Source organism: Heterocephalus glaber, unplaced genomic scaffold (genome assembly GCF_053883595.1).
Source record: "Heterocephalus glaber isolate CG9 unplaced genomic scaffold, H.glaber_assembly_v1.0 deba00001613, whole genome shotgun sequence".
Taxonomy (NCBI): domain Eukaryota; kingdom Metazoa; phylum Chordata; class Mammalia; order Rodentia; family Bathyergidae; genus Heterocephalus; species Heterocephalus glaber.
Genome location: NW_028258384.1, coordinates 162,295 through 174,075, shown reverse-complemented (window position 1 = coordinate 174,075; position 11,781 = coordinate 162,295).

The window sequence follows — 11,781 nt, the reverse complement described above, 5'->3', positions numbered from 1 at the left end:
AGTGTGTCAGGCGTTGTTTCTGCATCTTCTAATCTGTTCCACTGGTCCTCAGGTCTGTTTCTTTGCCAGTACCATGCTGCTTTTATCACAGTAGCTTTGTAGTATAGTTGCAGGTTGGGGATTGTGATACCCCTTGCCATGTCTCTGTTACCTAGAATTGCTTTTGGTATTCTGGGTCTCTTCTTGGTCCAAATGAATTTTGGGATTCTTTTCTCAAGGTACGTGAAGTATGCTGCTGGGATCTCAATAGGAATTGCATTAAATCTATATAGCAGTTTTGGAAGTATGGCCATTTTCACTATATTAATCCTTCCTACCCAGGACCAGGGGATGTCTGTCCATTTTCTGATATCATCTTCAATCTCTCTTTTCAGAGTGCTATAGTTTTCAGAGAAGAGGTCTTTGATTTCTTTCATTAGGTTGATTCCTAAAGGATGGAAAAAACATTCTGTGCAATGGGCACCCAAAAATAAGCAAGAGTAGCTATCCTATTTTTACACAAAGAGGGTTTGAGCCAAAGGTAATCAGAAGTGGCAAAGAAGGACATTACATACTGGTGAACAGAACTATTCTTCAACAGGAAGGGATAACAGTTATCAACATATATGCATCAAACCACAGTGCACCCAACTTCATAAAACAAACACTAGTAGATATAGAAGATCAGAAAAACATCAATACAATGATAAAGGAAAACCTCGACACTCCACTATCACAAATAGACAGATCAACCAAACAAAAAAATTAACAAAGAAATAGCAGAATCGAACAAACCTTTGAACAAATGGACTTAATAGTTATATACAGAGTTTTCCACCCAACAACAGAATACACATTCCTTTTGGCAGCACAAGGTATTTCCTGCAAAATGGATCACATTTGCCGAAGTAAATGTAAAAGAATTGAAATTTTAGCAGGCATAGTATCGGATCACAGTGCAATGAAATGAAAACAATAGCAACTGATGTCACAGAAATTATGCAAACACATGGAAATTAAGTGACACACTCCTGAATAATCAATGAATCTCAGAAGACATTAAGGAAGAAATAAGATAGTTGCTAGAATTAAATGATAATGCCAGTACAACATACCACAACTCACAGAACACAATGAAAGCAGTTCTGTGAGGGAATTTTTTAGCTGTGAATATGCACATCAGAAAAACAGAACAAGTGCAAATAAATAACCCAATGATGCATCTCAAGGTCCTATTAAAAACAACAATCCAAATCCAGAGCTTGTATAAGGAAGGACATTATAAAGATAAGAGCAGAAATCAATGAAATGGAGACTAAGAATACAGTATAAAGAATTAATGAATCAAAGAGGTAGTTCTTTGAAAGAATAAACAAAGCAGACAAAATAGACAAAGCTTTACCCAATCTTACCAAAAAGAAAAAATAAGAAATAGGACTTGTGTCTAGATGTCCCCTTGAAGCTTCATGTGTTGATTAGGTGGGGCTGTTTCAAAGGTGGCTGGATCTAGAGTGTGTGATACTGGAGTTAAAGGTGTGTAATTACAGAAGTAGTCCACGAATTGGTTTTGGCATAGTTTTGAGTGTTGATAATGGGAAGGCCCACCCTAAGTGTGAATGTCATTCGCCCTGAGGGTGTGTAGTCTGCATACAATATAAGGGACAGAAAGAGGGCTGCTGGTTTTGCTTGTCACTGCTGCTTCTTCGCTATTTGGCTGCTTTGCAGCCTTCTGCCTGGTATGAACTGTTTCTCCTCTGCAATGTCTCTCTGCCATGCCACTCTGCCTTGGAGCCAGCCAACTATGAAGTGAAACCTCTACAAACTGTGAGCTGAATAAACTTTTCCTCCTTTGACATGGAGTGTTGAGTATTTTATCTCAGCAATAAGAAAAGTAACTAAGATGCAATGCAATAACAGGAAATGGAATTGAAGAAGTTCTTCTTAACCACAGCAGCAGCAGCAGCAGCAACAACAATAACAACAACAACAACAACAACAACAGCAAAACATGCCAACTTATAAAAAGTCCAGGACTTGATGGATTCAAAGCTAAATTCTACAGAAATATCTGGGAAGATATAACAGCAATACTACTCAAACTTTTTAATGAAATTGAGAGGGAAGGAGTATTTCCAAAATCATTCTCAGAAACTAACAATATTCTGATCCCTAAATGATACAAAGATGCAACCAAAAAAGAGAACTACAGGCCAATATCTTTAAGAATATGGATACAAAAATCCTCAACAAGATATTGACAAACAGAATCCCACAACTCATCAAAAAGATCTTACACCACAACCAAGTAGGCTTCATCCCAGGGATGAAAGAATGGTTCAACATTTGCAAATCAATAAATATAATTCATCAAATAAACAGAAGCAAGGACAAAAATCCCATGATCATCTCAATAGGTGCTGAAAAAGCCTTTGGCAAAATTCAACATCCATTCATGATAAGACCCTAGAGATATAGGTATAAAAGGAACATAACTCAATCTGATAAAAAAAACATTTATGACCAACCTACTGCCAACATCATATTAAATGGGGAGAACTACAAGTTTTCCCTCTACAATCAGGAACAAGACAAGCATGTTCATCCTCATCACTCCTGTTCAACACAATCCTCAAAGTATTAGCCAGAACAACTGGACAAGAGAACAAAATAAAAAGATACATGCAGAAAAGGATGAAGTCAAAGTGTCATTATTTGCATTTGACGTGATCCTTTACTTAAAAGATCCAAAATACCTCCACCAAAAACTCCTATAATTAATAACCAAAATCAGAAATATAGAAGAATGTGAAACATACATGAAAAAATCTATAGCATTCCTACACACCAATAATGATCTTAGGAAAAAAGAAATTAGGAAAACAATACCATTCACAATAACATCAAAAAATTAACTACTTAAGAATTAACATAACCAAGAAATTTGGATTTCTACAATGAAAATTGCATGAATTTGTAAAAGGAAATCAAGTGGGGTGTCCAAAAATGGAAAGATATCCCCTGCTCCTTTTATAGACAGAAGCAATCACAATGGCTACACTTTCAAAGCTGATATGCAGATTTAATGCAATCCCAACCAAAATGCCCATGGTATTTCTCACCGATTTAGAGATAACAACCCTAAAATTCATATGGAACAAGGAGAGATCCAGGATAGCAGAAGCAATCTTGGGTAACACAATCAAAGCAGCTAGCATCACAATCCCAGACTTGAAGTTGTACTACAAAGATTTTAATTTACAGGAAATTATATATAAAAAAGCATGGTCCTGGCACAAAAACAGGCATGTGGATCAATGGAACAGAACAGAGGAAGCAGAAACATCCCCAGGGACTTCAGCCCTTTGATCTTTGACAAAGGAGACAAAAAACATGTACTGGAGGAAAGACAGACTCTTTAATAAATAGTACTGGGAAAATTATACATTCACAGGCATTAGATTGAGTCTAGACCCATATATTTCACCACATACTAAAATAAAATCAAAATGAATTGAAGATCTAAATGTTAAAACAGAAACACTTTATCTGCTTGAAGATAAAACAGGTACAACTCTTGAAGACATAGACATAGGCCAGGCCAGTTTAAACAAGACCCCAGTGGCACAAAAAAGTAAGAAGAATCAACGAATGGGACCATATCAAAGTGAATAGCTCCTGCACAGCAAAGAAAACAACCAACAAAATGAGAAAAAATTTTTCCAGCTATGCCTCACATGGAGGACTAACATGTAGAATATATTAAAAAAAACTCAAAATATTAGACTTGCCAAAATAAAAGACCTAATAAAAAATGCGTAACCACAATGAATAGACATTTCTCAGAAGAAAATGTACAAATGGCCAACATATGCCTGAAAAAAAAATGTTCAACATCACTGGCCATCAGAGAAATGTGAATTAAAACTACAATGAGAAACCATCTTACCCCAGAAAGAATGGCTATCATCCAAAAAAAAATCTAATAATAACAGATGCTGGTAATGATGTGGGGAAAAAAGGAACACATCTACATTGTTGATGGGAATGTAATCTAGTACCACCACTATGGAAATCAGTGTGGAAGTTCCTCAAAAAATTAAAAATAGAAATTCCATTCCACCCTGCTATCCTCCTTCTAGGAATCTTCCCAAAAGAGTTAAAGAGTTAAAATCAGCATATGACAGGTATACATGCATACCCATGTTTACAACAACACAATTTATAATATCTGTATCTTGGAAACGGAATATATGTCCGTCAACAGATGAAAACATAATGAAAATCTGGCATTTATACACAATGCAGTACTACCCTTCCATAAAGGAAGATAAACGTGCGGCATTTGTAGATAAATGGATGAAATTTGACAGCACAATGTTCAGTGAAATAAGTCAGACACACAAGATTAAATATTGCGTAGTTTCTCTTGTATGATTAACTCGCCCCCTCTCTCTCTATACAAATATATATACAAATAAAGATCAATAGAGAAGATAGATAAATAGGAAGTAGGGAGAAGTTCAAATAATTCCCCAAATTACCTAGTCTGTTGTTTCAAAAATATTTTAATATATGTAAGCATTTGTTTCATTTATACTTCTAGTTCCTTCTAATTCATTGAAATGAAAGTTTTGTGCTATTACATGTTTGTTTCTTCTTTGTAAAAGAGAATATTTTTGGCTGATGTCTTGCACTCTGTGTAAATGGTTTGAGGCTATTGATGCATGGTGTATTAACTATTGTTATTCATTTATTATTTTGTTATGAAATTTTGTTTTCTTTTTTCATAAAGTAAAAATAATGTTAAAAGTGAAAAGAAAATGTACCAGAAAGTATTTTCCCATCTGGTCTAGTAGCTCTACTCCATTTACCTTTGCAATACCCCCATGCAGTAGGAAGTAGCCAAATTAGAGAGGTCTATCCAAATGCCACAAAACTATGGAAGAGGCATATGACAGTGGGGAACTGAAGCCAGGCACTGAGACCAGATCTCATGCCCGCCTCCCTGTTTCACCTCACCTGTCCCTTGTCTACCACAATAATCAACTGAAGTATGTTTTCTTTCAATGCTGTCAGTTTGGTGGTAATTAGCAAGAAGATTCGGTGTAGTCACCCCTCTAGCCCGCCCGTTGTGTTATATGTCAGGCGCTGCATGTGGGGAAGCCATATCAGTGACAAGAAGAGCCAGAGGAAATAATCTCTGTCCTTGAGCTTTTCAGAATGAAAAAGCATCCTGTAAGTAGTCCACTTGCATCAGATGTGCCTCATTTGGCCTGTGAGAAGGTGCGCACAAGTCTGTAATCACTCAATTCCTGGGTGAAGCACTCTTGAATCAGCCCGCCTGGAAGTTGGCCTCTAAGCTGCCTTCGGAAAAGCTAGCTGGTAGTGGTGAAGTTCTTTCTTGATCCTCTCCGTGCCTCTCAACTGATTGGTTCCCATCGTGAGGCAAGCAGGACAGGCTGTGTGACATATTGTTGTACCATTTTACATTCTCATCTGTGGTGTGGGCCTGTTCCACTTCCTTCACACTCTCTCTCTCACTTGGTACGGACCGTCTATTGACCTCTCAGCTATTCTAATACATATGTAATGGTATCAAATTTTGGCTTTGGGTTATCTTTCCCTAATGATCAGGGGTGTGAAACACAGCTTTATGTGCTCATTTCCCAGCATGTGTCTTGTTTGATGTGAAGTTGCTGTTCTAATCTTTTGTCTTCTTTCAGCTTGGTTGTTTATTTCTTGCTATTGAGAATATATACATCATTTTATATATATTCTGGATAACAATCATTATATCAACAAACACTTTGCATAACACAGGTTCTTAATAGATACGTTTTTGCTAGAATGTTTTAAACTCACATGCAGCTCTATAATCCACTTCGGGTCAATTTCCGACCATTGTAAGATATATTGATCAGTGCTGATTTCGGGGAGACATGAGTATCCAACAGTTGCAGCACCATTTTGTTGAAAACTGTGTCCTTTCTGCAGTGAATTGCCTTTGTATTTGTGTCAAAAATTGGCTGTCTTTTTATGGATGGTGTGTTAGTGAGCTTTGTGTTGCTGTTATAACATGCCTGAGAAAAACAATTTAAAAAATGAAAGACTTATTTTGGCTCACAGTTTCAGTCCATGCTCAGCTGGATCCAGTGCTCTAGGCCAGTGGAGGTGAACTTATGGCATGCATGCCAGAGCAGGCTATCCATATCATTGAAAGCTCTAAAAGGTTTGCCATCACTGCTGTAGGCCTATGGTAATATGAAACATCACCGTGAAAGAGGTGGTAGAGGAAAGTTGCTCAGCTCATGGTGGTCAGTAAGCAGGGAGAGAGAGAGAGAGAGAGAGAGAGAGAGAGAGAGAGAGAGAGAGAGAGAGGGAGAGAGGGAGAGGGGGGGGGGAGGAGAGAGAGAGAGAGAGAGAGACAGACAGAGAGAGAGAGAGAGAGTGTTGCTGGGACAAGATATATAGTTCCAGACTTCATGTCTCTGTGACCCTCTCCCTTCAACTAATACTCAACTCCTAATAGCTCATTCAGCTAGAAACTCATTATATGGGTTAATCCACTGATAAGGAGGTTAGGGTCTTCATCACCCAGTCACTTCCCAAAACCCCCACCTGTGAACATTGCTGCATTCAGGACCAAGACTTCAGCCCAAAGAGTCTTTTGGGAGGGCATTTTAGATCCAAAGCATAACAAATAGGTTTGTTTCTGCCTGACCTACTTTAACGACAGTAAATGTAGATCTTCATTTCCAGGGGTCCATTTGTTTATCTCCATGCCAACATTATACTATCTTGATGACTATTACTTTATTGTAAGCCTAAGCCTTGAAATATGGTAATCTTACCTTTCCTAAACTGTGCTTCTTTACTCTAGGTATTTTGGCTATTCTGGGTCCTTTGTGATGCCATATGAACTTTACAATATTCTTGTCAATAACCTACCATAGTCGTTCCTGCAATCTTGATTGAGATCACACTGATTCTACAATTCAGTTTGGGAGAATTGACATGTAGAATATATTGCATCTTCTGAACAACGAACATGGATTCTCTCTGTGTAAGTCTCCTTTGATTTCTCTCTACCGTGGTTTTCATTGTATGGACCTCTACAATATAATCCTTAGGTATTTGGCATTTTCTGTTGCTGTTCTAAGTTTATTACAACTTTTCACTGCATGTTAATAGTATATAGAAGTAAGATTCAGGAGTACACACTGATGTCATATCACAAAACCTTATGAAAGAGAATTCTTAGTTCTGGTCTCTCTTTTGTGCATTTCTTGAGATTTTGAATATGCGAGACCATACCATCTGCAGAGAGATAGTTTGGCCTCTTCTTTTTCAATCTGGGTGCCTTTTGTTTCTTTTGCCTAATTGTCCTCACTCAAACATTCTTAGAAGTGACAAGACTAAATATCTGTGTCTTGCTCCTGATGTCAGGGGAAATCTTTCAGTCTTTCAAATTAAGGATAATGTTGGCTGTCGTCCAAGGTACCTAGTATCTGGCTGAGTAAGCTCTCTTTTCTGCTTCATTTGGTGAGAGTGTTCTATCATCAAAGGTTGTTGGATTTTATTCATATTTTGCCAAGATAAGCATGTGGATTTTCTGCTTTGACTTTGTTCACGTGGTGATTTACATTGCCCGACTTTAACAGGTGATTGAACCCTGTGTTCCTGGGTTAAATCCTGTGTGGTCATGATGCATTCACTTTTGAATAGATCGTTGGGTTTGATTTATTAAAATATCATCTAGAAAATTTCGCTCTTATTTGTGAGTGATGTTTGCCTGTTTTTCCTTACTCTTGATGTCTTTTTCTGGTTTGGGTGCCAGAGCGATACTGGCATTGTGTGTATTTAAAGATTAAATTATAATTAAAATATCTGAAAATTTTATGTAGATTTGGTAGTATTTCTCCCATAAGAGTTTGATACAATCTGCTGTAGTTTCCTTTGTGAAAATGATTCTACTTGTGAGTTCAAATTTTTAGTAAATATACAACTCTTCAGATTAACTAATTCTTTTTGGTCAATATTGATTGTTTGTGAATTTTAAGATATTTGCCCATTTTCTGTAAGTCACTGAAGTTTTTGGCATACAGCTGTTCACAATATTTCCTATCATTTGTTGTGATAATGCCATCTGCCACATTTTGATATTGGTAATCTGTGACTTTTTAAATTAATTAATTAATTTGAGGTTTTTGGATATTCTCAGATGAAATACTCTAGTTTCGAGGATTTTCTCTAGCCCTTTTGTTTTGTGTTTTGTTGATTTATCCTCTGGTATTTTTAACTTGCTTTTTTCTATTAAGTTCAGCTTGAATTTTCTCATTCTTTCTTAAAAAGCAATCTGAGGTCCTTAACTTGAAACTTTTCTTTTTTTCTTTATATATAAAAAGTATTTTTTCTTGTATGCCACATAGAGTCAGTTGTTACTCATTTATTAATCCACTTTAACAATAGATGTCTGTTAATTGGTGCATTTGAAGTGGCTAATTATATAGATTCCTATTTACCACATTTATTTCTATTCGTGACATTTGTTTGTTGCTTTGCTCTTCTTCCCTCTTTCTGTCTTCTGTATGTTTAATTGAGCAGTGTATATGATTCTGTTTCCTCTTCTCTTGTAGCATATCCATTATATTTTTGTTTAAAAATATAAGTGGTTACCCTCTGGTTCACAACATGTATTTATAGCTAATTAAGTCTTTCTCCAAACTAAATGGATACATGTGTAGTATGGGACCCATATAACAGAGTCTTCCCAAATCTTCCATTCTGTCCCTTGTGGCAATCTTATCAGTCATTTCAATTATTCATGTGCTATAAACACTTGATTCTTTTTTAATATTATTACTTTAAATAATGCCTATCTTTTAAATACATTAAGAATAATATCAACACTTTTGCTTTATTTTCATGGATTTCACTTAAACTCTTCCTTCTCAAATTTGTGTTTTTGACCTGCATGATTTTTCTTCTTTCTGAAGAACATGTTTTAACGTTTCCTGCCCAGCAGGTCTCCTTGGTAATAAATTACCTCCATTTGCACGCGCGCATGTGCGCGTGCAGGAGTGTGTGTGTGTGTTTGTAAGTTTGTGAAAGTCTTTAATTTTTGAAGAATAATTTTGCCTCATATATTTTACTACGTGGATAGATTTTTTTCCTTTCAACATGCTAATTATTTCACTCCAGTTTCCTTTGATTTGCATGATTTTTGAACTGAGGCCATTGTAATTCTTACTGTTGCTCCTAGATGCTTAACTCATTTTTACTCTCAGGTTACCTTCAAGATTTCCTCCACTGTCTGTCATTTTTCAGCAGCCTGGTGAGGATATTGGATATTTTACTATTTATCCTGTCTGGTGATCCTCCAGCTTCCTGCACCCAAGGATTGGTTTTGGTCCTTAAGTTTTGAAAATATCTGACATTTGTTTGTTTGTTTGTTTGTTTGTTTGTTTTTGCGACAGGGTCTCACTATGTAGTTCAGGCTGGCCTTGAACTCACTTCTGTAGCCCAGGCTGGCTTTGAACTCATGATGATCCTCCTGCCTCAGCCTCCTGAGTGCTGGGGTTACAGGTGTGCACCACCATGGCCAGCAAGCTATTATTAGGATAAGAAATATTTCTTCAGATCCTCTCTTCCTTCTTCTTCTGGTGTTCCAATCACATTTGGGTTGGAGTTTTTCAACTCATTATCTCATATTTTGCCTATACTTGTGTATTTTCCATTCTTTTTTTCTTTCAGTTTTCTAAGTTTGTATGTGTGTGTCTCTATCTCTGGGCTCTCTGATAATTTCATTAGCTGTGTCCATTCTACTAATGACTTTAACAAAGCTGGTATTACATCTACTACGGGGTTTCTTAGAGTGCTCTAGCATTTCCTGTCTCTGTGATTTTCAATCAGGGAAGAGGGGGGGAAACACATAAGAGAGGGTAATTTCCAAGCATAATTTCTTCCCCACTGAAGCAGTGGTGAGCCCAGTGCCATCACCAGAGATCTTAAAAATGCAAGCCAGGAAATCTATGGAATCATCACTGCCATCCCCCACGCCAACATCAAGGAATGTGAGCTGGCTTTCCTCTAGACTTAGAAATTGGGTTTCCAACTGCACCAATAATCACTATTTTGTTTATTTTGATGGGAATATGGCCTCATGAAATGCCCAAGTGCTAGCACCAGCCAGCAGATATCCTCTACTCCCAAGTCCTAACAAACGATTTAGCCAGTTCCTGATAAGCAAATGGTGACTAAATGAGGACTGAACATATATTGTTCAAAGAATAGAAGGTGTCTTTACTGTGCAAGAGGAGGCAGGCAATGCTGCTCTGCTTTACCAAACTTCAGTCAGGCTCCTAATCCCTCTTCTAGCCCCATCTGTACACTCTTTTGTGAAAACTAGTTTTAGAAAATAACACTGCTAAGTCAGTGGAAGAACACCCTCTCCCCAATAACTGTTCATCCTCCATATCTGACCAGGCTCCTCTTTTTCTACCATCCCCTAGGTGATGTCCGATCACTCTGTCATATCTTCCACAAGAATCCTGGTAGGTCAGTTTAACCAGAATCACCCTCACCCCTGATCGCCCTTCGTACACATCTTCTATCCACTGGCTGTCCTTCCTCCTCCACCTCGATATGCTTTGGCTATAAATTCCCTCTTGCCCGTGTTGTACTGGAAGTGGAACCTTGGGTCTCACCCCAAGTCCAAGACCCAGTTGCAATGGCCTCTGTACTTACCATGATGGTTGGGAATAAAGTATCTCTTCTCACACTTGTATAAGTATCCTTGGGCACCTTGATTTTTACATTCTAGCCTCCGGAACTGTGAGATATTTTCTACTTTAAGCCACACAACTTATAGTACTTTATTACAGCATCCTTGGGAAATGAATACACTGGCTGCCCCTGTACTACAGATATCATTTGTTTCTCCCAATCCACCTCACTAATCACCCCCAATTCTGAGAAGGCTATTTATTCTGAATCGGGAAGAGAAACATGGACTTGGATTAGGGGAAGGGACCATGGAAACTGGGGATGCCCTGTCAAGGGTTGAATTGACAGCAGAAAGGGAAAGTGGTACTCAGATAAGGTCGAGGCTGGGTATGTGGCTAGGAAAGGTACTCACTTGATTTTGAGCATGCTTCTTGGATCCATATGGACCTTCATTACCATGCCCAGGTGGCATTTTTTTCCTTTTTTTTAATCCAGTACCGGGGATCGAACTCAGGACCTTGCACTTGCGAGGCGGGCAAGGTGCCACTGACCTAAATCCCTGGCCCTATGGAGGCATTTTATTTTTAGAGGCCTGTTCTCACTTCAAGAATGAATATCAGACCCAGCATCACAGAGGAGCTCTTCTTCCAGGGGCAGCAAAGTCCATGACTCCAAAGGCCTGGGGCATTTGCCCCCCTTCTCTGCACCTCCTCTTGCTCAATTCCTTCTTCTCAAGAAACCTCAGCACATTTTAGTCCTATTTGTGCTGGTGTGAGAAGAGAGTCTTGATTCCTGCCCCCACTAGGAGCACAGGAAGAAAATGCAATGGCGGGCGAAAGCCCCCACTCCATGCCAGCAGAGGTGGTCTTTGCCCTTCTTGAGCTGAGCTGGGTCTTAACAGTGAATGTGTGGATTTTAATAAGAAATAAGCCATCGTTTTATTTGTTTTCATGAGCTTTTTGAAAAAGCAAAGCATTTTTATACATATTTATTACTCTGAACAAGGACAGTGAGGACCTAAGACTCCCTTGGAGGAAGGAGTGTGCATTCCTATTCTTGTTGACACCCCCATGTGGA